The 22,719-nt window shown below is 56.4% G+C and overlaps 1 long non-coding RNA gene across 1 annotated transcript; it reads left to right on the forward strand.

Moving 5' to 3' along the window:
• Positions 1-9,067: 9,067 nt before the first annotated feature.
• LOC146401122 (uncharacterized) lies at positions 9,068-13,751 on the forward strand. Its single transcript, XR_014811465.1, has 2 exons — positions 9,068-9,285; positions 9,503-13,751. It is a non-coding gene; the product is annotated as an uncharacterized LOC146401122 (long non-coding RNA).
• Positions 13,752-22,719: the final 8,968 nt, after the last annotated feature.

The raw sequence follows: 22,719 nt of genomic DNA on the forward strand, positions 1-22,719 counted from the left end.
TTGGAGTTTGGGAGGCGAAGGCCACAGGTACGGTGTGACGTCACACACTTACTCTCGGCTATAAAACATGCCAGGTCCTGGGCTGGCTTCCTGGAACCACTCAGGCCCCTGTGGACACATGCAGGCCGACCCGCCCGGCTTGGCAGAACGGCCGCTTAGTGCAGCCTAGAGCCCTGAATAAGTGGGTTGTTGCAAACCACCAAGTAGGGCTGGTTTGTTTTGCAGCAAAACTAACGGATGCCCCTGAGTCTGAGGCCCAAGCCGGGGCGGGGGGGGGGGGGGGCTGCCCTTTCATCAGCACGTCGTTGAAGGGGCCGGTTTAACCTCCCCCAACCCCACGCGCTCAGGTCAGGAAGGCGCCGAGCTGAAAAGAGAGCTAGCAGAGTTCGGTCTGCTCCACTTTGAACTCTTTTGCTCGTCATCCGACCAATAGACATAAATGGGGTTTCGCCCTCTGCCAAGCAGGCCCGTGACAATCGTCAGGAAGCTTCTGCACCAGAGGCCAGCGAGCCTCTTCCTCTGTGTGGCTGCACTGAGGGTCCTGCAGGAGGCCCTGGGCCCTTCTCCCCTCCAGGGCCTCCCAGGACCTCAGAAGGCGAGGGGTCCTTGTGCCCAGCGAGAGAGAGGGCTCAGCGCCACTGCTCGGCATCAGCCTGGGAGGCGGTTAGAGGGGCTGAGGTCCGCCTCGGTCAGGGGCGCATGTGCGGCCCAGGCCCGACAGAGGGACCGCGGACCAGGCCGGCATGCCCAGGGCCCGGCCTGAGGGGCGAGGAGGAGGGCCCCGTGGAGATCGTTTGTGGCAAATGTGGCTGGTGGGAGCCTTGCCAGGCACAATCACGAATTTCACTGCGGAAGATCCATCATCTGCAAGGCATCTTGTGCGTCTCGAGACAGAGCAGTAAGGACTCTGCCCAGATGGTTTAAGGGCCGCGTGTGGGAGGTCTGCGGGGGAGGGGCCGCCGCATGATTCAGGCTGTTCCAGACCCCGAGCCCCTCGAAGAGCCTGTGGCACGAGATTGCGGGCGTTTGCTAAGTCTAAACAGTTCCTGATGATCTATGAGGTTTTTTTTAAAACTAAAACTAAACTGTATCTACAAAAAAAGCACGTTAATGTACACACAAACACACACAGACTCTGTCCAACCGCTCCCCTCCCCCCACCCAAAGCACACACACACTCACACACACACACTCCATCCAACCACTCCCCTCCCCCCATCCAAATAAAACATTTCAGCCCTTTGGATCCGATCTCTTATTTCCTGCAGCCGCTGTGGGTGCTCTTTTGTTCGGAGAGGTTTGGTTAAGGCGAGCGGCTGCCCGTGTGCCACCACCCTCCCGAGCTGGGCCCGCGCCGGGCAGCCATACCCTGTAGGCTGAAGCCAGTTTGCCCTCTAAGAGCATAATTCTGTAAAAACCAGAACAGGAAGATTCTGCTCCTTTGAATTAAGGCCTTAATACCGTGCTTGATTTTTGTTTGAGATTTTCTTTTCCTTTTGAGTGGAGACAACTTAATCTAAAAATGTCCCGTGAACTCAAACTTCCCTACTCTACTATAAACTGTGTTTTATCTTAAAACCGTGGAAAGGCCATGTCCGTGGACGGTTAATACCCTTCTGACCAAGACAGACGTCTAAGCTCAAAGCTCGAACTGTTTGTCAAGCTGGTTTCACTTCAAATGGTGAGAATATTTGCATGACACCCTACACGCTGTAGCTCAAGCCAGCTAAACCGTCTCCCAACGGCACCACGAGATCTGCCTGACAATTTGCCCACGTCTCATGGCAGGTGTAGCCCTAACTCGGAGGACTGTCCCCGTCTCTGAAACGGCCCCTCCGCTGTCCAGAGGGCCTGACCCTGGGGACTCTGCACAAGTCGCACACTCAGGGTCAGTAAGCCATCGGCCTGCATCTCTGGACGGGGAAAGCGAGGAGCAGGGACGGCCAGTGCCATGCAGAAAACCGCGCGGCACGTGAATCACTGGTTTGGGTTTGATTCCAAATCCAGGGCGTGGGCTCTTTACAAAGAGGAGAACCGAGCCAGGGCCTCTCCGCTTCTGAATGCAAAGAATCTTGCAGGATGGCGTTAAGGTTGACTGCATGGAACAGAAACAGGAATTACTTCCTTTCCATGAGTAGTTTGCCTCGCCAGTCAAGCTTTTTCCTAGTCGAGGCCAAGGCCATCGGAGGCCCATGCTGGTGGCAGGAGATCCTCCTTCCTCGGTGCTTAGTGCTCACTTATGACACCGACCAGAAAACGGAAAGGACTGTAGCAGCGCAGGTGCTGAAGACTGAAACCCAGAGAGGCTCAGAAGCTGGGGTCAGAAACTCTTAAGACTTTTCAGCTGCAGAAAGGCATGGGATTGAGAACTGGAAGTTTGCTAGTTTTCTGCAAAAAGAAAGTCAGTTGTAACCTATTTTTCTATAAAATAGAAAAGATTGCACACTTACACAAGTGAAAATGCTGACAGGAACCTTAAAGAAAAGATGATACCATTGCAGGAGAAAGCACACATCCTGCTTGGGGCATCCGCCCCCAAGCTCGGTCACATTAACACTGTGACCAGATACTCAAGCTTGCTGCTCTGAAGGTTGGTTTCTTCAGAGGAGAAAGAGAAATTAACATACACTAATTTGCTGGCAAAGCCAAAACTTCAAAATTCAATATGCTGGACGGTCAGATGATATAGACTATTAAATGTGCCAATGAGAGCACCAGCTCAGCAAGAAATCCACATCGCTGCCATCCATCCATCCATCCATCCTTTCTTCCATCCATCCATCCATCCTTTCTTCCATCCATCCGTCCATCCCTTCTTCCATCCATCCGTCCATCCTTTCTTCCATCCATCCGTCCATCCCTTCTTCCACCCATCCATCCATCCTATCTTCCATCCATCCATCCATCCTTTCTTCCATCCATCCCTTCTTCCATCCATCCATCCATCCTTTCTTCCATCCATCCATCCATCCTTTCTTCCATCCATCCGTCCATCCCTTCTTCCATCCATCCATCCATCCCTTCTTCCACCCATCCATCCATCTATCTAGTGATCTATCCATCCACCCATCCATCCATCCATCCTTTCTTCCATCCATCCATCCATCCTTTCTTCCATCCATCCGTCCATCCCTTCTTCCATCCATCCGTCCATCCCTTCTTCCATCCATCCATCCATCCCTTCTTCCACCCATCCATCCATCTATCTAGTGATCTATCCATCCACCCATCCATCCATCCATCCATCCATCCATCCACCCATCCACCCATCCACCCATCCACCCATCCATCCATCCATCCTTCCATCCATTTATCCATCATCCATCCATCCTTGGGACTTTTAGTTACTCAACACCTGCTATGTGCCCAGCATAGTTTCAGGAGCTCTAGTAACAGAACTGAATAGAATGGGCAGACTTCTCCGTTCGGAGCCTTTTCTAGTTGAGGACCTTTCTGCTGTGTGTGGGAGGCATTACCAGGTCTCTGCACTCTTTCAGAGGGTCAGCATGTGGCAGCTCCACGTGTTAGGATGCCACTCGAGTGTCCAGTCCTGGGCACATGCCGGGAGAGTAGAGTTTTCATCACAGGCCCGACGGATCTTTTGAATTTTTTCTTGGAAGCAAGAATTTTAAAGGAAATATACTGCAAAACCCATGGCCTCCCCCAAATACAGCAAGCACAGACCGTGGTGTGGAAAGACGACAACTCAGCGCCAGGCACTGCTCTTCCCAGAGTGCGTGGCGGAGCCCTGGGTCTGAGGCCCCTCTAGGAGAGTTACTTCTCGGGGTCCACCCTGCGGCTGTCGTCAGATACTGCTTGTTTTCTCCTGTCTGGGCCAGAATTCCACACACGAATGTTCGTGGCAGCTTTTTTCCTAATCATCAAAGAGCAATGAACAGATAAGTCAACGCGGTCTACTCAATACCGTGCCATATCAGTTGACCCTAAGAGGAATAAAGTACCGGTACAGGCCGTAACCAGGAGAAACCTTGAAAACCTTATGCCAGCGAAAGAAGCCAGTCACAAAAGTCCATTTTTGTGGTTCCATTTGCGGTAAGTGTCCAGAAGGCCGGTCCCTGGAGGAGGAAGCAGATGCGAGTGCGCTGAGGTCGGGAGGGGCAGGGGACGAGGCGCAAGAACGCTGAGGTTTAGGCCGAGGAGCAGGTTCTGAACACCGCGCGGATGCTGCACACGCCGCGAATGTACAAAGAGCCCCTGAATCGTGCACTTAAATAGGCCAGGTCTAAGGTTTGGGGGTTATGTCGCCACAAAGCTGTCCCTAACGCAAAGTTGAGCCCTGCCACACCTACATCGCGGCGACTCAGCATGTCACTGTGTGTGCTCCCGGAGGCTTCAACAGCGACGATAGCCACCGGAGTCCCGTCCTGGAGGAAAAAGGATTGGCAATGCTTTTCTAAACTGAACGGCAAGTAGGACACACCTCCAGGAAATCCATGGCAGGAGCCACACGAAAGAAGCACGGAGAACCTCAGGTGTAACTACCCCTCAGGTGTAACTACCCTTTCACCCCACCTCTCAGTGTGGCGGGCAGAGCCCAGGGAAGTGCCACGGCGGACACAGACGGAAACTCCTGGAACTCTGCCCTCGAGCGCCCGGCCGGGTGGCCTTGCCCCGGGGAGGAGGTTGCCCTCCGAAGGTGCAGCCGTCCGTGCCCACGTCATGAGCAACCTCACCCACTTTGTCCATACTCTGTGGATCCTGGGCTGGCGGACACTCCGGAAGTCTCTGTTGAATGAATGAAGGAGTAAATGAACAAATGAAAGCCTATGGATTCGTTCTCGCCTCCCATCTCCTCTCATTCATCCTGCAGTGTGGACACAGCCCTGGGCAACTGGGGGGCCCGTTGTCTGGCTGCTTATCCCCACGATAGACGTTTCAACCCAGAACAAGAGGTGTTTTCTTACCAAATGCGTGGTGGGCAAATTCGCCCCAGTCCACAAACTAGTGTGTATAAGACACCACTTCCTTGTTCTGAAAGTGAGCTGACGGCAGCAGGAGGCCCCATTCTGGTGACGGGAGCCACGGGGCCAACTCAGGGTGTCCCTGTCACTGCACAGGAGGGGTGGGGACTGCCAACAGCATCGGAGTCCTGTAGACACGCTCCTAGGCTTTCTGGTCACTGATCCAGGAGGTCACTGCTGTCCTCTGACTATGACCCCTCTGCCCCCTGAGCCACACCCAAGCCAACAATGTCCCCTCGCTCTAGGACAGTCACCTCCATAGAGCTCTCTGGCTGGCCTTCCTGTCCCTCACACACTGGCCAACCCTAAGGCTCTTTACCAGGACTTGCCCATAACTGCCCACCCACCACCAGCAGCCCGGGGACGGAGGGGCAGGGTAGAAGGGACCCACTGCACAGGGGCCCTGCCATCCGCATCCCCAAGCTCAACAGCTTGCTCGTTGCCTGTTGAGGGGTCTTCCCTCCACCGAGGGAAGGAGAAAGGGTGGGCCAGGGGCCGAGGGAGGGGCGAGCCAAGGAAAACCCCGCCCTGGCTCAGGTTCCGAGGGCTCTCCCCCAGAATTCATGGAGCGAGACTGCTGGGGACGACTGCGCAGGTGGGAGCCTGGGGGGGACTGCAGCTCACCTCCAGCTCCGGGCCGGCCTCGGTGGTGCCGAAGGCGAGGTGGGACTGGGTGGGGACACGGCTGGACTTTCTGGAAGCCGGAAGGTGAGACGATTTTAACTCTCGTCTTCACACCTTCCATCCTGACTCTTTCTCGCCGTCGGAGTCGCTGCCCAGACGGCAGAATTTAGTCCCAGGAGAGACGGAGGGACTCTGCTCTGCTCTTCGCGGGTCAGCCTAGCCCTGAGGCCTCTGTCTTCAGAGTCTCCCCTGGGGCCACCAGGAAAGGGCACAGACAGCCAACCGTGCTGGACCGAGCCAAGCCGGAGCATGTGCTGTGGGCAGCCGGGGCCACAGTGACCCCAGATCCTGAAGGCCATGGAGAGCCACAGGGTGGGGAGGGCGGGACAGGGAGGGGCTCCTCAGCTGGAGGGATCTGCGCAGACAAGGCTCAGAACCTCCCTGAACGAGAGCGTCCCGGAAGCTGGCTGGCAAGGCGGGAAAGTCCTCACGCGTTTTTGGTTGAGGCAGAGTTTGGTCCAGTGAAGTCATGGCCACGAAGAGTCAAGGGCTTCAATGTCAAGGTCAAGGCTGGCTGATGTCATTGGTTTGGAAGAAAACATGAAGCCAGAAAGCCAACCCGCCCATCTTCAAGAAGAGATCACCGTCCTAAAAATGGGTTCTCTTTCGCAAAAAGTCACTTCATTACACAATCACAAGAGCAAATCGTAGTTCAAAGTCCATAAAACATGTGATCAGTGGCATCCCACATTGACCTTGGAATTTTGGGGTTCCCTGAGGTTGCCACTCGGATGTTCAAAGGCTTGAGAGCGTTGTGAGGACACTCTCACGAGGCTGGTTCACATCAGGCCCTCGGATGTTCGAAGGCCGGTCCTAGCTCAGCTGGAGCCTCGCTCGGTCCCCACAAGGAGTGTCTGCTGCTGCTGGTGGCCTTGGTGAAACTCTCACGTCTCAGCAAACGTCGATTCATCCAACACGAGCAGAGCTGCACGTGAGCCGTTGTCTGCAGCGCAATTCATCCAACACGAGCAGAGCTGCACGTGAGCCGTTGTCTGCAGCGCAATTCATGCAACACGAGCAGAGCTGCACGTGAGCCGTTGTCTGCAGCGCAATTCATGCAACACGAGCAGAGCTGCACGTGAGCCGTTGTCTGCAGCGCAATTCATGCAACACGAGCAGAGCTGCACGTGAGCCGTCATCCGCAGCGCATCACATACTTTGGGATGATACTTAGTACCTCGAACCCTCCTTACAGCGGCGCTGACACTGGGAGAGGCCAGTGTTCAAATCCACCCAGCGGAAGCGGAGAGAGGACACAGGTCTGTTCTGAAGCTGACGATTCTAAACCTACTTCCCCATGACAGAGCTGGGTTATCAGCCTGCCTGCCTGTTTTTCTCAAATTTAAATATACAGTAATAGTCCGCTGGCTCATTTGCTGGTACAACTGGCCTGTTTATCTGCAGTCTCTTGAGATTAGCGATCTAAAACCTGAGGTTAGAATTTCCCCCCTTCCCTGCCCTGCCTCCCTTCATCACACACTCCCTTCAGGCAGCTTGTTTTGGTTTCAGGCACCAGAGGTGAAAAAAAAAATCACGTGTTCACAAGTAAACCTGCCCTTGAGTCCTACTTGGGGATGGAATCTGCCATAGTTGATATTCAAAATAGATGATTCTATGATTCTATTATTATGATCCATAATAATCTGCGGAAGTAGCTGGCCCGGCAGGGACAATTCCAGCCGAAACCCCCCTGTTCCGACCCATCTGTGGAGCGGCTGCAGGGGGCTGGCTGGGGGTGGGATGGGGGCTGAGGCCACATCACCTGCACGAGCAAAGAAACTGGTCCGTTCAGGCTGCAGAAAAAGGAGATGAAATGGAAGTGTCCTTGAACGAAGCAGCCGCGGCTCGCTTCCCTCTGGGGTCACTTGGGGACACTTTCGCGGGTTATTTTTTGCAGTCTTCTTTCCTCGTGGTGGTGGCTTTGCCAGCCTCGTCTCATCCCCCGGGGCTTGTTCCGACCTGAACCCTTCTCCTGAGGAACAGTTGACGTCACTGTTTACCCTGCCAAGCGCTGGTAGGGAAACAGGCGCTGACCAGCCGGTCCATTCGATACCGCCGGGGTTTTCTTCCAGGAAAGGTGTGAATTTGTGGAGGAGCCGTCATCTGTGGTCCTTCTTCGGGTAAGATAAGGAATTACAGACGGGCGTGACCTGACTTCTGGTCAACACAGAAACCCACCGAGATCAGCCCTTGGAAGCTGGAAACGAACTACAAAAGCATCGTCTGGAAGGGCCGCCCACGCGTGCAGGAGACCTGCGCTCCCTCGGGGCCGGACAGGAGGAGAAAGGACCTGCCTTTCCTTCCTGCCCCGGGACCCTTTTCTGGGTGACTTCACAGAGACCCGGGACCTCCATCTAGGTGGCTCATGTCCACTTACCATCCGGGCCCTGGCTGGATAGGCCACCTGCTTCAGGAGCCCTGCTGGATGTGAAGGCCTCTGGGGGCCAGACACCCTGGCCTACAGAGCTCTGACCCTTCCGGCGACCATGAGCATCTGGTGAGAGGACCCCCCGCGCTCTCTGAGGTGCCCAGTGTCTCCAGCCCTGGTGCAGGGCCCGGCCACAAGCGAGGCTGGAGGAACAAGGAACAAGCCACTTGCTCCACTGGCCCAAAGTCATCATCACGGCAGCAGGTGGAGCAAAGCACTGATGTGCAGGCGGCTGCTGACGTTAAAACTTCCTAAATGTGTGGCTTATTCTTTTAATTGCTTTATCTTTTTAGGGCCACACCCATGGCATAAGGAGGTTCCCAGGCTAAGGGTTGAATCAGAGCTGTAGCTGCCGGCCTGCACCACAGCCTCAGCAACGCGGGATCTAAGCCTTGTCTGCGACCTACACCACAGCAACACCAGATCCTTAACCCACTGAGCAAGGCCAGGGATCGAACCCGCATCCTCATGGATACTCGTCGGGTTCATGACCCCTGAGCCACAATGGGAACTCCCTGGGAGAGGGTCTTTGGAGAAGGACTTAAGTGAGGTCACTGGGTGGCCCTAATTCAACCTGCCTGTGTCCCCATGAGGATTTCGGACACAGAGGGACGACCTGTGAGAACATGGGGAGGGTGGCACCGCCACGCCCGGGGCGAGGCCGCCGGAGTGACCACCTTGTGGACACCTTGGTCTCGTGCTTCCAGCCTCCGGGGCTTCAAGATGGGTTTCTGCGTTTGGCCGCCCGTCCATGTACTCCCAGCAGCAGCTCAGCAAACTAACGCACCATCTATTTCCACTAAGGTCTGTGAAGCGTGTATTTCCCCCTTAGAAATGGGGAAAAGGTAAGAGTAAAGAGAATGCAAATCGTTTCCTGTGGCGGTGACATTACTGGCTGCTTTGAGCAGAAGAGAGTCTCTCGAGCTGACCTTTGCAAAGCATGACAAAGCGTTTTTATTTGTACTTTCATCAGCGAGATCATCAAAACAAGCACGTGGAGTGGTTGTCGCTCTCAGCTATAGTTCACACAGGGAGCAGGGCCCCTTTCCGAAGAAATCCGGCCAGTAAGGAGCAGAGAAAGGCGACCCAACCCCCGTCTCGGACCTTGAGCCCCTTGCTGGCAGGTCGAGGCCGTGTTCCTGGAACCAGGCTGCTCATGCTTCTGGAAAAGGCACTACAAGTTGAAATGAGGTTAAGTCCAGCCTAATTTATACTGTATGTATAAACATTTTACATTATTTATGTCATAACGGAGGCTAGCATATGGACCAAGTGCTTGATCCTCAAGTTATCACACACAGAGCAAAAGTACCACACGTGGTCAAGACTGAGGTATACCCTTTGCAGTGTACAGCGAAAGTGGGCCTCCGGTACCTGTTCTCATAATTCTTAATTTTGTTTTTAATAGCATCCCCAGGAGGGGCCTGCACAGATGCGATGAAGGGCTGGAGCGTTTGTGGGAACAGCTGGAGGTGTCCTGGTTTCCAGAGGGTTTGCCTGAGGCTGGGGGTGGGGGGGGGAGTACCCAGGGAGAGATGCGGGGGAGGTGGTCTGATGTCTGGCCCTTGACCCCATGCCCCAGGGCTGTGGGCTTGGGGGTGCCAGGTCTGCAGCTGGGGCCTGGGCATAACAGGGATGGGGTCTCTGCTGGGGTCCAGCTGGTGGACGGAAGCCTCGGCCATCCTTTGCAGGTGGCCCAAGGGTCCACGACAGCCACTGCTTTGGAGTCTAGAGCTGCCACCAGGAGGCCTCCCTTCGGCAGCACCCGGCCCCACAAGCCGAGCTGGGTGAGGCTGAAGCGGCCCCCAGGCCGAGCCCCTGCAGCCCTGCTCCGGTGGGACAGGCTGTGGGGCCGCTTTCCCGCAGCCCCGCCGGCCCGTCTCCTGCAGTGAGCGTTCTTTCCCGCCGCCCCGGTCACCCTGGACGTGAACGGAGAGCCTCTGTGTGGGCGTCTTTGGCCATCTGTGTCCAGCACGAGTGGAGCAGGAAGAGGGTTTTGTTGTTTTTTAAAGCAAGTCCAGACTGCAGCTGGAAGGAAGCACGGCGGCTGCTGCCTCTGCGGGCGGGTGTGGACCCCGGCCTGGCCCGGGCTCTGCAGGTGGCCCCCATCGGTGAGGGACCTCTCAGGAGGCCCAGCAGTGCCTCTGGGTCCCCTAAGGAGGATGTCACCTGATGGTCCACAGAAAACGTGATCGAGGCTGGAGGTCTGTCACATGCCTTGTCCGTGTCCCGGTGAGAAATCGTGCAACGGCCAAGTCAGGAGACAGACTGAGGGTTTTCAGCAAGGAGCTCAGTCGGCCAGACTCACGACCTCACCCCTCTCAACACAGCGACAGACAAAAGCCACCCACAAACAGGACGCACCCAAAACCAGAATCAACTACTTTAAGACTATTGGGTCATTTTTCAGGTTTGCCCGTCCCTTCTCTCTTACGTGCTGTCACCTGTTTTTCTACCCAAGTCTACTGTCTCTACGCACCTATCCTCTATCCACTTGTCTAATCTGAGAGGCGACCAGAGAAGCACAGGTGTCTGCCCTGCACCCCCTCCCCCATTTCACTGGGAAAACGTCCCTGCCTTGACCTTTGATAGACCTTGGACCCGGGACGGTGGCCCAGGGTCTCCTGTCTTCTGGAGCCCAGTGGGCCTGGGATGAGGAGTGAGCGGCCCTGGGAGGTCGCTCGGCTCGACCGCAGCTGCTCTGAGGAAACGGAGAGCAAGCCAGCTGCGTGCTGAGCTGGTTTCCTCCTCTAAGCTTCCCAGAGACGCGGTCTACCCCGCGGCTCCAGGGCTCTGGGTCCCGACGGTCGGCTTTGGTGTTTTGTCTGTTAGCGTTTGACAAGCTGGGGCCTGGTCCGCCCTGAAGTGACTTCTGACTCATCCTTGACTCTGGTCCGGGCGCCTTAGGAAGCGTTTGCCAGCCTGACCGTTTGCTGCAGACTGGCTTAGATCCCAGTGGTCAGCAAGGGGCAGCCCGCACCTCGCCTGGGCGGACAGCCGGGTGCCCTGGGCCGTTGGAAGCCGAGACAGACCCACAGACGGGCCCTGGGTTCTCACGAGAAAAGAGCCGGAGGGCAGGAAGTGGGGCCCCGGGCTGTTCTCACGGCACAGCCCGCGGGAGACAAAGGGACGCGCCGCCCTGCTTCGGATTTCCAGTTGGCTTTGATGCGCCTGCCTCTCCTGACCCTTCCGCCCCGGCCCCTCCGAGGGCTGGGAAGCAGGATATTTGCACAGAGCCTTTGTTCCCGCGAGGAGCCTGCTCCCTCTCCAGCCAAATGCTCACTCCCATCGGGTCCCCGTGCCAGGGGCTTCCGCGGGGACATCCGTGGACGGCTGAGGCTTCCGCCCACGTTTTACCCGCGGGGAGGAAAAGAACCCTTCAGTCGATAAATTCCCAAATCGCTTTAAAATATCACAGCACAGAAGGCTAGACAGCAGCTGGAACACCCATGGTCCTTTTGACGTTGGCGAGGACGCTGTCTGTGAAGGGAAGGGGACAGAGCCGTGGTCTGTGGGCAGCGGGGGGCTCGTCCCGGGGCTCGGGTGCCGTGAGGGCTGCCCCCCTTTCCCCAGGCAGCTGAGCAGCAAATTCGAGGATGTGACCGTGGTCCCTGGGCCCCGTGCATTTGTCCTCTGGCCCCATCCCCCCAGGCCACTCGGCCCTGCCCATCACAGGCTCCCTGGCCAGGCGGTCTCGGGCAGCCTCCTGAAGGGGAGTACCCGGCCCCAGGGTTCGAGGCCCCAGTTCATGGCCCTGTGCGCCTGGCTGACACTTTTCCAGGTTAAATGCTTCCCCTCTGGAGAAAACCCGCCTTCCTCCACCCGCTCCCTGTGGGGCCCTCTTTGCAGCATCGCCCAGCCCCGCCTTGAAGGTGAGACAGCCCCTGTGTCTCCCCCTCCTCAGGGGTGTCCAGGTTCTCGGACTTTCTCGGGCAGCCGTGTCCTTTTCTCGGGTGTGTGACCCTGTGCTGGCGCGTCACTGGGCTCTGCTAATCTTGCCATGTTCCAGGGCTCCATACGCAGCTTAATTCTGAGTGGCTCTCACAGCAGCCTCTCCCTGCTCCTCACCTGGGGACCCGGTTTCTCAGGTGGTGACAGTCGTCTTTCCCTATCTGGGGAGCAGCCTCGCCCCCAAACAAGCCGCTTCACAGTCAGTATCCAAAAGCAGCAGGATTTAGTGCGTAGAGCACACCTGGGAATTCGAGAATCTGCAGAGTGGTTCTCACGGCACCACGTCAGGTGCGCTTGGAGGAGACTGGGTTGGGGGGGCGTCTTGCTTCTCCTCCCCTGCCCAGTCCCTCCTGTGATCTACATATGGTCTAAGTTCATTGAGGAAGAGTTATAGTGTCGTGTTAATTTCTGCTATAGAGCGAAGGGATTCAATCATACACACAGATACATTCTTTTTCATATTCTTTTTTATTATGGTTTCTCTCAGGATATTGAATACAGTTCCCTGTATTCAAATAATGGCGTTATTTCATTTTTTATGGCTGAGTATTATTCCATTGAATATACATACACATGTTTTTTTATCCATTCATCTGCTGCTAGACATTTAGGTTGTTTCCATATCTTGACTACTGTGAAAGGTGCTGCCGCGAACATAGGGGTGCATGTGCCTTTCTGAATGATAGTTTTGTCCGGATCGATGCCCAGGAGTGGGACGGCTGGATCACATGGTGGTTCTCCATTCAGTTTTCTGAGGAACCTCCGTACGGTTCTCCATAGTGGTCGTACCAACTTGCATTCCCACCAACAGTGTAGGAGGGCTCCCTTTGCCCCACACCCTCTCCAGCCCCTGTTATTTGTAGGCTTGTAATGATAGCCATTCTGGCCAGTGGGAGGTGGTACCTCCTTGTGGTTCTGAGTTGTATTTCCCTAACAATGAGCAATGTTGAGCATCTTTTCAGGGGCCTGCTGGCCATTCGTATGTCTTCTCTGGAGAAATGTCTACTTAGGTCTTCTGCTCATGTTTTACTTTCCCTCCTAATAATTTAATTCCACAAACCAGTTGGGGTGCACTTGCCAACTGCAGGCGGTCCTGGGCCCCACACCCGGGCACTGAGGGCCTGGATATTTATGGTCTTGATGTGCTCCAGAGGACACCGCCTCCTAAGGTGGCTTGTCCAGATCGGTGCCGGGTCTCCAGAGGACGTCCTTTCCCCGAAGGGTGTTGCCATCCCTCTCACGAGACGGGAAAACGAAGAACTGGGGCGAATTTCCCTTCCGACGAGAAAGGTTCTTCTCCTGCTCCCTCTCACAGCCACCTGAAGATGGGAAGAGCCACGTGAGCCGCCGGGTGGCCTCCGCGCGGCCCGTGACCCCGTGGCCCCGAGACCCCACTCCCTCCGCAGGAGCTCGATCCCTGGCAGTCACGGTCATTGCTGAAGTACACATTCAAGGCAGGTTTGCTCCATAGATACACTGGCCAGTGTGGCGCGGATACCAGCTCCTGCTAATTGATTACTGGTTTGTAACTGGATTTACGACCCCCAGGCTATTGCTGTTGAAATATCACTAATGGTTATGAGTTGCTTTATCGCTTGTAAACCGGTACGGATGGGGTCACAGGTGCAGAGCAAGTAACGTGAGCGCCGTTGCCACAGGCGGGAGATAAGCTTTGCAGAAACACTTGCTGAAAGAATGTTCTTAAAGCAAATTCCTCTGTCCTGTCTCCTTTGTGCCGCCCCCACCCCGGCTCCAGAAGAGGGACAGAAAAGGAAGGCGAGATCTCAAATGCTAAGTGAGAAAATTTGCACAAGCAAAAGGAAATGTTTCATAGTTTCCACTAGGAAAAAAAGTTCAAGTCTGTAGGACAGTAGAAATTTCATACGGGCACCGATTTTAATATTTTCCCCAAACTAACAAAGGTCTAAAGAATGGCCTTCTCATGTTTCCTGGTGGAACGATCGCAGTCCCCAAAGCAGACATCCTGCTGCCCCAGCCTGTCCTAGGAGTGATGTCTTGGCCTCGGGACCGTGACAGGACAGACCGGCCAGGAGAGACGCGCGGTGCCCCTTTGCCTGTGTGCAATGAGCGGGTGGTGGCAGCAGGAGTCTTTGATGGCCAGGTGACGGGGGGCTGGGATGGACCCTGCACTCAAAGGGCCCCTGTGGATGCTCTCCAGGGCTTCAACACAGACAAGTCCAGCCACGGGTTCATAAGCACCATTTTGTCCCTAGTCGTCTCTAGACGCAGGGTGACAAATGGTCCCTTCACCCAGGATGGAGGGGTTGGCAAGGGATGCAGGGCGTCCAGCGTTAAAACAGGGATGGTCCCAGGTGGGTTACCACAGAAGGCCACACACCCTGCGTGCTGTACACTTTCCGGTTTCCGAAGCAAGCCCAAGGTTCAGAAGCCTCAGAGTGCTCGCTCCGGCAGCCCGCACGCCGAAACTGGAAGGACGCAGAGATGCACACGGACCCTGGGCAAGGGTGACACGCAGTTCCACCAAGTACTCTATTTCTTTCCTCCTTCCTTCGTTCTTCTCCTCCTTCTTCCTTCCTTCCTTCCTTCTTTCCTCCTTCCTTCCTTCCTTCCTTCCTTCTTTCCTCCTTCCTTCTTCCTTCCTTCCTTCTTTCCTCCTTCCTCCTTCCTTCCTTCCTTCCTTCCTTCCTTCTTTCTTTCTTTCTTTCTTTCTTTCTTTCTTTCTTTCTTTCTTTCTTTCTTTCTTTCTTTCTTTCTCTCTTTCTTTCTTTCTCTCTTTCTTTCTTTCTTTCTGGCTGTGCCCACAACAGGCAGGAATTCCGGGGCCAGGGATCAAATCCACACCTTGACAGTGACAAGGCCAGATCCTCTACCCACTGAGCCACCAGGGAACCCGCCTTCCGTAGTTTTGTACAGGACGGAGAAACAACAAGGACCTGCTGTGCGGCACAGGGCGCCTCCCGCGAAGGCTCCACTGGGGACACGCGTCTGCTACGTGAACATTCGCGGATTTAAAAGGAAAAAGCCTGCGACGTCCTCAGCTTTCATTGGGCCTAAAGCCCTACTGCCCGAGCCCCCAGAGCAGCCCCTCTCCAGACGGCAGTTCAGCGGGGGGAGTGGGTTTGACCAAGGGGTCGTTATAGAACCGAAATGAGTGCGGAGTTCGGGGCCGGGAAGCGGTGTCCACCTCGGGGAGGCGGCAGGACTGGGCCTGCTGGGCACCGCGGTCCTCGGAACTGGGCAAGGGCGACTCCATGACGGCCTCAGAGGCTCCAGACCCCATGGGAGAGCCTGTCAGACGCAGGGGACCAGGCAGATCCTGGCTCTCGTGTGCGTCCACAGTCCAAACCCTTGACTGTCTCCACTGAACACCCTTCGATGCCCAGCGCGGGAGCCCGGCTCTCACCCTGAGCCAAGCACAGCGTGGGCGTCCAGGTTGCCTACGCACAGCGCCGCCCTTTCTGGGGGTGGCGGGGTGGGGGTGGTGCTCTGCACCAGGCAGGAAGCAGGGCATCTAGGTCCACCCCCCACCCCCGACGGGGCACCTTCTGTTCGAAACTACCCTTTTCAGACCATCTTTGCTCTTTAATTTCCATATTGAAGCTGTCCTTTCACCTGAAGTTTGCTTTGGCCAGTGGCTTTTCTCAGCTTCCTCAAACCTTTGCCTCTCTTTCCCGCCAGCACGTTTCTGGATGCTTGCCAAACATTCTATTTCATTTTTACAATAAACCTTGAACAAGGCTTTATGTCCCATGTCTGAGGAAGCAGCTTTGGTGACGTCGGAAGCTGCACCAACAGCAGAGCGCGGTGACCGCGCGCCGTGGACCCTGGCGCATCCCGCTCCCCGTTCTGATCTCCCAGCGGCTCTCCCGTCGAGAGCCACCGCCCCCTTGGAGCGTGACGTCTGAGGTTTTCCAGAAGAGCGTCACCAGCACCTGTGCCCCAGCACCTGCTGCCACTGGCCTCTGTGCGTCTCACATGGTTGTTGTTGTCGTGAGCCCTGATGTTGGAGGCTTCCCCGTGGAAGAGGGACCAGAGTCAGCAGGAGTTTGAACCTAAACGGTGTCTGACTGAGTCTTCGTCACAGACACGTGTCATCAGCCTCAGAGCATTGTCACTGGGCGGTCTCCTTTCAGCGACAATGTCGTCGAAGCACCCAGGCCTGATTCCTAGTCCTCTGCCCCTTCAGTGAGGCCACAAGAGAGCCTCTGCCCTTCCCAGCAAGTTGGGAGGTCTGCCAAGCGGGGCTGCCCAGGCCCCCTCTGCCCGGCAGGCCCTGGTCTCCACCGGCAGCTCGACTGCCCGGAATGAGGCAGGCACGCGTGTGACACCTACCGTGTCCTCCCTGGCGTCTTATTTACTTCTCTTTAACCCAAACGAAGGAAAGCAAAAGGGCCTGTTACCCAGGAAACGAGCGGGATGCTTCTAGAAGGAGGTAACTTGGGAGGAAACGCGCCTCTGTGCAGTGGTCCACTAGGCCCTCGGCTGCGCTGCGGAGAGCGCGGTGGGACACCCGCGGTGGGACACCCGCGGTGGGAGAAAATATGCGGAGACATCGGGGGACCAGAGGTTGGCGTGTCCGTGGAACCTGGGCAGGCTCTGCTGGTGGCCCGACCGGTCCTGTGGGGCGACCGGAACCCTGACCGGAACCCTGACCCAGTAGATCCAAGTCTCATCGTGGCTGCTGGCCATGGACTTGGATCCAGCGACGGGGGTTGCTTCTGATTGTGGTCACCCTGGAGCAGCACGGAGGGGAGTCCCGCGGGGACTAGGGGCCCAGTTTTCAGGGAGAGTTAGGGAGGCAGTCCGATGGCAGAAGAGACGACAGGAAGGCAGGACCACACTGGATCCAAGTCCATGGCCAGCAGCCACGATGAGACTTGGACGGGAGGAGGGAGGGGCGGGCGCTTTGCTCTTGGGAGCAGGAAGTGGGGACAGATGGGGAGGGTAACAGATGCCAGTTCCGGGCACCTGTCAGGCAGCCCGGTGGAGGCGGCCTGTGGAATGTGGACACGGTGGGCCTGAGAGGAGGCCTTGGCCGAGGCTTCGAGCCACGGGCGCTGCACCCCGGCGGTGACACAGCTGCTGGGACAGAACCTGGAGAAGAGACTCCTAGACTCAGGGTCTCAGCAGAGTCCCCGCCCTTCGTGGGGGCCCTGTCCAGGCTTTGCGGAGCCCCTTCTGTCTCCGGGAACGAACCGGAGCCCAGCACCTTCCCGCCTTCATTTCCACTGAGGGCCGTGAGGGCTTTAACCGGAGGAGGACGGACAGTCCCTGCCCCGTGCCCAGTGGGCGGACCCTTCCCTCTGGCGTCGCTGACCACAAGCCGCACGGAATGGTTCTCCCCAAAGCAGAAAACATCCAGCTGCTTCATCCTAAATCAAGGCCAAATTCATTCGAAAATAAGAGAGAAAACCTCTTCAAGGCAAAGCTGAGCGCCGCCCCCCCCCCCCCGTCAGGAGCAAACGAGGTCACGGGACTCGGGGTTCTGTGCCCCAAGCCTTCGTGGCGTCGAGGCTGGAGCAGCTGCTCCCGGTGGCCTCGAATTCAATTGCTCTGGGCCAGGTCGCTTCTGAAGGTGGCCCCGTGCCCTAAACCACGCAGTGGCCGGTCTCGTTGCCTCCATCCATTGTCAGGATCTCAGTTAGCAGCAGTCATCACCGTCCAGAGTCACGGCCGCACCAAAGCAAAGCCAAGGAGGCATCGCGAGGAAAAGAGCTTCGTGGCTCACATTCACACGGAAGAATCTGGATGTCACCTGAGCCTTTCGAAGGGCAGGAAATCAGTCTGGACAGGCAGGCAGAGGCGGGGAGCAGGGGCTTTGGGTGGGCTGGGGAACGAGCGCCAAAGGCTCCCAGGACTTTTGCTTCAAGGCCTTCAGTTCAAAGCCCCCAAGGGCTGGCGGGGCATTTTCTGAAGGTTCTGCGAGCCACACCAGGGATCCTGCCCGCCTCACTCCCGCTGGGCTCAGCGAAAGGCTCTGCTGGGGAACAGGGACAACCGCGGGGGGCGGGGGGGGGGTGGCTATGGGAGCACCTCTCATCAGAGGCTCGCGGATGTGTTCGTGGAAGGAGGGGCGCGGACCGGTCCACCCGGCCTGCTGTGGGCTGTTTCTGACGCATCAAACCAGCCCATACCCTGGAAGGCAAAGAAAAGGCACGAAGGCAGGACCATGCCCACTCCACTCTCTGAACCCAGAATTGCCTTCTTCTCACTCCCAGCTTCGAATCAGTTTCAGTTTCCCCGGAGGGCTGGCCTTGACCCTCCTCCCCCAGCCCTGACTGTCTATGCCAGCAGGTTCAGCACCACTGGGTGACACGAGTGTGTGCGTGTTAGCACACAGCTGGTGACTGTGGTCATGGAGCGCACACGCGCACGCACGCAGGCACACACACACACACACACACACATACTCCTGCTGCGCCAGCCCAGGTGTACCTCATGGATGAACGTGACACTGCCACCTGGACCTTGTTCTGTTCCCACCCCGGCAGCTCCTGGGGAAATATTTTGAGGCAATAAGAACAAGTAATTTGAGTGGGTTAAGATTCTGACTGCAGGGGATTGGGTGGCTGAGAAGACAGGAGTTAGATCCCTGGCCCAACACAGTGGGTTAAGGATCTTGCGTTGCCCCAACCTGCAGTATAGGTCACAGATGTGGCTCAGATCTGGTGTTGCTGTGGCTCCGATTCAATCCTTAGCCTGGGAACCTCCTTATGCTGCAGGTGCAGCCCTAAAAAGACCAAAAAAAAAAAAAAGGAATAAAGTTATCCCCTACCCAAAAAGCCTCTTTCTTTTTGTTCTTTCCTGAACTTGTGGAAAATTTAAGTGACTTCATGACCGTGTGTCTGTGTCCCTAGTGAAGCAGAAACCCAGGGCACAGTCCCCTGTCCCCACGCTCCACCCCCAGAGCCAGTCCTGGAGAAGCACCGGGACGGGTGCTGAGTGGAGGTGGGACAGCTCTCTGCACACTGACGCGTCGCCTTCGGGAGCGGGGAGGAGGGCAGTCTGTGTCCGCATTTGCCATAAAACACACAGGACCTGGGACTCGGCATCGTAACTGTTTCCCGTGCACAGCCCAGGGGTATTAACCCCCCCATCCCAGAACCCTTCCCATCCTCACTGAACCCCTGCCCCCCGACTGCTGACCTGCCTGCACACCGCCACCTCGAGGGGGCCCCTTCGTGCCCCCAAGCGTCCTCCACGCTGTCGCCGTCACCTGGTCAGACTGTCCTTCCTCCTCGGGGCTGAGCAATAACCAGCAGAGGGCTTCATTTTGTTCATATCCTTTCATTCTTTTATTTACCTTACTTTTTGTAAATAAAATTCTTGGAAAATGGCTGTGCCCGTTGGTTTACACACTGTCTGCGCCTCCGGAGTCGAGTAGAGACTGAATTTTGTGGGAGCGAAGCCAGAAATGCTCTACTCCCTGGACTTTTACGGGGAGAAAATGCAGAACCGGTTACAGAGAACCCTCTAGCACGGGCGCTGCTGGAGAGGCAAGTGTCTCTGGGCCTCACAGTCAGGCCTGCTCCTCGGGCACTGTTGTCCACACTGGCCACTCAGCCAGAGGCGTTCCTCACCTTCCATCTAGCATTTGGCCCTCGTGGGGGACCCGGGGGACCTCCAGGTTGGGGTACAGGCAGCAGCTACCTGCTTGGAGTGCTGAGGCGCTCTGCAAGCCCCCCCGCGCCCAGCCTGTGCCCAGGGCTGTTTGGCAGCGACGTGAGAGTGTGCGTGGCTGGCTACACAGTCGTGCAGGAAGCTTAGGTGGTCCCCGGGCCAGAAGGACGGAGGGGGTGGGGTCTCCTTCACCCCCCAGTGCTTTCCCCTGGGGTCATCTTGGCTTTGTGCCCGCAGCCCTGTGCCTCTGCCACCGCGTCCCCAGGACCGGCCCAGAGCAAGTGCAGCTCTAAGTGCAGGGGCCGAGGCTGTTTGTCCTCACTGTTCACAGGGCTTCCTATGTGACCAGGGGACCCTCCCTGGCAGCTGTCCCTGAGCTCACACCCCTCACAGGGCACCGTCTGAGAAATGGGCTCCAGACCGTGACAGACATTCCTAAGCTCAGGTGGGCCCCTCGCCTCCAAAAGAACCCCCCAAAGAGGTTTCAGTGCTGACTGCCTGAAGGAAAGTTTGCTAGAAATGTGTTTTGGGAGTTTTTTCTTTTTTTTGCTTTTTAGGGCCACACGTGTGGCATATGGAAGTTCCCAGGCCAGGGGTAATATTGGAGCTGCAGCTGCCGGCCTCCACCACAGCCGCAGCCACGCAGCCTTAGCCCACTGCAAGAGTCCAGGGATCCAGCCTACATCCTCGTGAGTGCTAGTCGGATTCGTTTCTGCTGTACCACGGCTGGAACTCTAGAAATGTGTATTTTTAAAGATCTGATTCATGGTTGGGATCTTTCATAAAATTTCCTGCCAATTCAGCTCACAGTTTCTTCCTAGGTTAGAAGAAACTTGAACTAGATCTGAAGGCCAGTGAGCGTTGATCACGGGCACGAGGTAAGCTTTCTATGTTTGAGGACCAAATGCCCTCATGCTGGAAAATGTTGCTGGAAACAAGCTAAACTTCCTATGAATCGTACTGCATTCACCATTAGTCACCTCTAGGAGTAGCTGTTCCCTGTTGAGAAGGGAGTAACCTATAAAGGAGCACAATTCCACATCCCTGGGTGAGCTGCTTGCTTGCATGTGGCGATGGTGACACCTCCCCTGTCTGCAGCCTTCACTCCACCCACCAGACCTCTGAGGACCCTCGTCTGCAGGCTGCACTGCTTTTTAAAAGTTTGCTCTCATTGTGTTTTGCTGTAAAACTCTCTGCAAAGCAAACACAAGCGTAAGCAGCAGCCACGAGTCCCTCACTCTGAGGGCGTTGCGTGCTGTCATCAGGGTGCAGGGACTGGGGACCACGGGAGGGTCACAGGAGGGTCACAGGAGGGTCACAGGAGGGTCACAGGAGGGTCACAGGAGGATGCTGGCTCTGCTGCCATGATGGCCAAGGTGTGGTGGTTCCAGAAAGAAGAACCAACTGTGGGGCAAGAACCTCCCGCCTTCTTGTACCAACTGTGGGGGCAAGAACCTCCCACCTCCTGGCATCCAGCTTCCGTGACAGCCTCGCCTAAGTGAGTGGTCCCGCACTTCAGGCCATTTCCCTAGGGCCGGAGGCCTGGTGAGTCATCTGTGTTCCCTGAGCAGGGGCCCCAGGGCGTGATCAGAAGGGAGGTAGGACTTCATTCCTGACCTTCACGTCCGGGACTCTGGCAAGCGCCTCAGAAACCCCAGGGTGTTATCAAGTTCACAAGCAAGTTGAACAGTTGACAAACAGTGGTGCTCAGGTCGGATCCACCTTCCTGCTCTTTGTTGTAAATAAAGTTTGATTGCAAGTCTGCCTGCTCATTTGTTTACAAACTGTCTACACTGCTTTCCCTGGACCACGTCCCACGGGAGTTGTTGTGCCCTTACGGCCTTATGACTCACAAAGCCCCAAACACCTTCTACCTGGCCCATCAGAGCAAAACGGCCACCCTCTGAGCGGGGCCAATGCTGAAGGACAGCCCAGCTCATTGGTCCCGTCCGAGGGGTGAGCGGCCTTTCGCAGCCTCTTTCCACAGAGCAGCGGGGAGAGAAACTGCCTGATGAAGTGAACGGAGAAGGACCCGTGTGATGCAACGTCTCCTGGTCCTTTTCTCGTTCACTTTTGCAAAACAGCGCCCTTGCAGCTGTTACGGCATCAGTTACCACAGCCTCGCTTGGTTATTCTGAAGACTCGGGGACTGTCCACCTGAGCAGACACTTCCTCTCTACTTGCTGGGTTCTTGGCCATTGTGGCCGCTTTTCTTCACCTGCCTTAATTTTTATTTTTTCTCACCCCTCTGTGCTCCCGCTTCCTCGTGCCTGGTGCCCCGCTGACAGCACCGCCAGAACCCCCCTCCTCGGGGCGGTGGGGGAAGGACGACCACAGAAACCTGAGCTGCAGGTGTTTTGCCTTCAGAGCGTCTGACTCTGACAGGTGACCCCAGGGCAGGCTCCACCTCCATCACCAACTGGCCACGGGGCCCCGGCCGGTCCCACGGGGAAGAGTTGTAATGATTTTCAAAGCAACTGTCCTAGGTTGTAAAGCACAAGTCAGCGTGAGACCCAGTGCAAAGGAGAATAGAAAAGAAGTGGCAATTCCCGAGTTGGAATCCCATTTCTACGAGCATTTACGAGTAAAAGCGTACCTGCCTGTCTCACCGAAGGGTTTCGTATCCTCCAGTGAACACCCGTTGGGTTACTTAGTGTGGCCTGGCTGCACGTGTACAGGTCCCAACTTTCCTGCACCTGCTGATGCTGTTGGTGGGAAGGCGTGGCCTCCTCGTGTGGCCCCTCCCAGCCTGTGACATTGCCACCCAGCCCTGTGCAAGGAGACGGCTGCACCAGGGGTCGTGCTTTCACCCTCCTTTACCCACAGCCGCCGGCTTCCTGCAGCCTTAGATGCAGTGGGAGCTGAGCCCTGGGGAAGAGGGGCAGGCCTCCCACTCCCTCTGTTGCCAGGCCCACCCGAGGCAGAGAGTTACACAGAGGATCCAGCAGAACCGGTGCCTCCTACAAGAACAGGAGTCTGGCCTGTCTCTTGCCAGATTCGTTTCTTAATCCCAAGCCAACGCTGTAAATAATTCTGAAGTTCCTGGATGAGAAGACAACAGGCTGGGGACCT

This window comes from Sus scrofa, chromosome 7, assembly GCF_054392235.1.
Source record: "Sus scrofa isolate SSC_HxYL_T2T_F1_AM1 chromosome 7, Sscrofa_HxYL_maternal_Yorkshire_Landrace_v2.0, whole genome shotgun sequence".
NCBI classification, from domain to species: Eukaryota; Metazoa; Chordata; class Mammalia; order Artiodactyla; family Suidae; genus Sus; species Sus scrofa.